At 43.3% G+C, this 4,554-nt stretch overlaps 1 protein-coding gene across 1 annotated transcript in view; it reads left to right on the plus strand.

The window, feature by feature from the left end:
* The first annotated feature begins 643 nt into the window (after window positions 1–643).
* The window catches only part of LOC143028359 (uncharacterized), a 633,126-nt gene continuing 629,215 nt past the window's right edge, over window positions 644–4,554 (plus strand). The window contains exon 1 of the mRNA XM_076190321.1: window positions 644–829. The gene's annotated coding sequence lies outside the window, so the exon portion shown is untranslated. The remainder of the gene's footprint in view (window positions 830–4,554) is intronic.

The raw sequence follows: 4,554 nt of genomic DNA on the forward strand, positions 1-4,554 counted from the left end.
CAAGATGTTGCCAAATATCAATTAATCTAATTTTATTCTGGCTGCCGTCAGAGTATTTTATCAATTTAGGGTATTAGTTTGAAAAGGATTAGTGAGGTTGAGTTTCTATATGTTTCTTGTTATAAATTTTGTTGCCTTTCAATATACCTAATTTCAACTTAAATTATCCTGTCTTGAATCAATGCTTCCCAAGTCCTGGAGCAAAGTCTAATTTTCTTGGTTGGATTTTATAAACGATGAAACGACCTCTGAGTGTTTCAGTTCTTTTGTACAAAATAATCATGAACAGGTATTCGTCACCCATTTATTCATCGGTGTCCTTTTCATGCGTCGACAGGCACACTATAAAGTGACAGTGACATTCTTATTTGACAGAAATCCAGTCACCATGTTGAGTTTATATACATCACCACCTTTCACCGAATAATCCAATAAAACCCTAAAATCTTCCTTCTCATGGTTTACCATTGATTGTCGTGTGGTTTGACAGCAAAGAGGAGAAAGATATATATATACTGTATATAAACCGACAAACACAGCACAGCCAAGTCAGCGGAATTTGAAGTTAGCGGTCAAGTCAACCCCGCCAGGTGCTGCCATCTGTTGGCGCAAGTCGACAGTCAACAATAGGGCGGTTGTGACGAGGGGGCAAGTAGTGCAACGCTCGTGTTTTCTGTTGAATTACAGTGTTTTCTAGGGCCTGATATACCCCAAATTTGTGTACAGTGAATTTGTGATGGTGTTTTTTATAAGCAGTGAGAAATACGTGACCCCAGGTTGAGGGATTACAGTGAATTACTATGTTGAACATCATCTTCGCCCAGGACGAGTAAGTATTCGTGGTCTACTCCGTTCACTAGTTCATTTCGCTTTTTGCAACCTTTCCACAGTGCATGTCTTCCTTCGTCCTCGTAGATTAATTAAAGTTTGTATTAAAACAAGATGGATTCTGAGACGTGGTGGCTATTTGTCAAAGATGCGTGCAACCTTTGATTTGTGAGAAATGGGTTTCATCTCGAGGAGCTATCTTATTAGAGCAACTCGTTTATACTACTAGTTCACGCCTCATCATAGTTAAGAGAGTTGGCCTTGTGAGCGTTAGATAATCTACACGAGAAGAATTTGTTAATGTGATGGCGGTCAAGGAGTTGGGATAGACCGAACGGCTGTGATGTAACAAGTGTGGGAGAGATGGGGGTTGGGCATGCCAATTCTCTCTATTCGTACCTACGTTCCAACTCTTTGACGCAAAGGTTTCTACTCTGCAACATGGTAGACAGTGCCGTAGAAGCGAGTAGACTGACACAGAAGTGTCTTGCAGCCTGAGAAGGTTGGAGTAACATAAAAAAAACATCAGTCGTATAAAGACTGGAGGAGTAACACATCCACACACTCCTGGCCCGTAGGCCTAACTGATTACGTCACCCGAAGCACGCTGTTGGCAAGCAGAAGGTGCCCAGAATTATGCTTGGGAATCAAAGCAGTGCGTTCTTCTCACCTGGGGTAAAGGTGGGGGGGTGGGTAGGAATCTCCCAACCTGTCCACGGGACCCCAACACGTGCTGCAGGACAGATGGCCTTCGTTGTGCTTCGACTGTTAGAAGAAAAAGAAAACAAATGTCTTATTTGACAGACTCCCTCTTATCGCGGTTTGTGAACCCACCTTTTCCCCCCACCCCTTTTTGTCCCACTACCCCGTTTTCCCCTCCCAGGCAGGGGGGAGGGGAGAGAGACAAGGGGGAAGGCCTGCCGGTGTGGGGCATGGGGCATGTCAACAATTGCTTTATAGAACAGTCGACTAAGGCAAGACAATGGACCCCAGCGTGGGTTGACGGATAGGCGTACGGGGTAAACGGGACTGGTTTGTTTATATACTCCTGTGTGCTTGCCTGCACTTGTCGGGGTTGTGGCTGAGGGAGGGAGGGGGGAGTGGGGAGAGGGAGCGCTACTCCACTCGGCCCTCGTGTGATTATGGCGGGCTTGTACGGGGGGTTGGGGGTGGGATGAAGCAATCAATTATCCACTAGCTTCCCCTCTACGCCCGCCTACCCCCTCCCCCCGTCCCCTTTCCTCGCTCCCCCTTCTTCTCTCCCCCCTCTCTTTTCCTCTCCTCTCTTTTCTGTTCTTCCCCGTCCACTGACTTCACTTCTCTCCATTTCTCTTTCTCCTCTCTCCCCTTCTTCCCCTCTCCCCCAGCTCCACATTTGGAAGAGTTAGGATATGATCCCGGGTCTAATTGTGGGTAAAGAACGCAACGGTGCGATATTTTTTTTTACGCGTTTAAGTGATTATGCGCTTACCGCAAGCGAATTCTGTCGCACTCGAACGCTCCTCCCTCAACATTGTTTTGTTTACGTTTTGGGTCACTGGGTACCTGTGCTTGCGTTCCTGACAGCGCGTCGTGGATTCTTTGTCGACATTTTCTTCATGGAAACTGGTTTTGCTTTTGCTGTTCCCAGGTGCGGAAAGACACCAACCTCAGTGTTTGTTTACGTTCGCGTTTGTGAAATTAAACGAATAACATTTTACGGAATTTATTAGCTAAAATTTCCGTAAATGAATGACGTGGAAATGGCGTGCCAACGAAGGATGCCTTGAACTATACATCCTGAACTACACATCCTAAACCACACATCATGAAGTACACATCCTAAGCTACACATCCTGAACATACACATCCTGAGCATACATATCCTGGACATACACAGCTTGAACATACATATTACATCCTGAACTATATATATTGAACTGCACATCCTGAACATACACACCCTACAAATCATGAAACTAAATGTTACTGAACTACATATAACCAAAGAACTCAATTAGAATTTAATTCTTTTATCAGTTTTCATTTTTTAAACATTTGGCTGGATTCGAATAACCTATTAGAATATATTTTTCATAATTTGTTTGGATATTTGATTTTATAAATCAGCACTTCATTGATTACTACTTTTATCAATATCAGAAAGCGTCTCCTGGCGTAGTGATGACGACCTCCACAATGAGTTCATGGTTTTTTTTTTATAGAAATTCAGCGAAACCGCGTATAACGAATCGTCACGGAAGGATTCCGTTAAATTTACCGCAAGTAATGAAACGCTTGCCGTTGAAAGTTCCCCGTCGCACCTTTGTATTGTTAAATGTTCAATTATAAAGTAATAAAAATTGTATACATTCAATGCACATAAATCATGTTCAGATGATAACAGTTCGGATATGAGAGGGAGTACTGTACATTCTCTTCAACTCCCTCACTTTATTGGTCGAAAACTGGACCCAGACGTCAGGAGAACTCGCTTCGAGGCCGGTCCTCCCCTCTCTATATCCCCCTTCTCTCTACCCCTCCTCCTCTCCCCACCCCATGATATACATAAGTCATTTTGCCCCCTCCCCCCCAAAAAAAAAAAAAAAAAAACCGCAGGCGAGCAAAAACGTATCTAAATTTTCTCCGTGACCGCTAGCCGAGCACTTTTTTCATACTGCTGGAATTGAACCGCGACACACTAAACAGAGGTGTCTTTTTTTTTTAACGTGTGAACAGTACAGGAGACCCACGTGTCTCCTTAACAATAAGTGGGAGATATTAAATTGTTTCCGCCTTTTTATGCGATGCTTGGCTTCATTCTGTGGTAAACTGTCAGTGAGGCGCGCGAAATTTGAACTTCGATTTTTCGTAGGTGGGCGGTTTTTTTTTTCAGCGCTCCTCATTTCGAATTTAGGCGCGTTATGGCGCGGGCGCGAAAATGCGCGCCTTAAAAGACTGTCCCTGTCAGTTATATGTGACCTACACATGAATAGTCAAAACGCATATTGCGACAATATCCTTCATACACAACGCACTTTTTCTTTTTCCCATAGACTTTTCATCTTTCATCGTCACTTGTGCCCCCTACTCTGCTGTATGGCTGTGAGACATGGACATTGAATGCTGACTTGAAGAGGCGTCTCGATGTCTATGGTACTAAGTGCCTTCGGAGAATCATTGGGTATCGCAAACCACACACACACAGAAAAAAAAACTTTAATAGTAGAATTGTGTAGCTTGTAAAGTTGCCAAAATTTTGTCTGCTAGTTTCGTATCTAGTCGTAGCTGGACTATAATCTGTGCGTTCCAAAGAGTCTGTTCAGGGTGTGGCATGCGTTGTGATCCATTCTCCCAAATCAGTCTTAGTACATGCCCCTCTTTTCCCATCTACGTGCTATTTGATTTTTTTTTATTCTATATGTAGTAAAGGAACACAGTACAACGAGTTTCTTTTTCTTAGGATTATAACAACTATGATTGCCTATGCCCCATCCCATCTGTATCACCTATGACACCTCGGCGTGGCAACATGGGGCGAAAGGCGCTGTTGCCACATGACACAGAACTTATTCAAATCATTGTTATAACCCTAAAAATGATACTCATTGTACTTTACAACTTCCATTACTATATACAGTATATAGAAAAAATTAAATAGTACATAGATGGGAAATAAGAGGGAGAGAGGCATGTACTAAGGTGGATTTGGCAGAATGGCTATAGTATATCACGACGTATGGCGCC

This window comes from Oratosquilla oratoria, chromosome 9 (genome assembly GCF_046742065.1).
Source record: "Oratosquilla oratoria isolate Oo_2021 chromosome 9, ASM4674206v1, whole genome shotgun sequence".
Classification (NCBI taxonomy): domain Eukaryota; kingdom Metazoa; phylum Arthropoda; class Malacostraca; order Stomatopoda; family Squillidae; genus Oratosquilla; species Oratosquilla oratoria.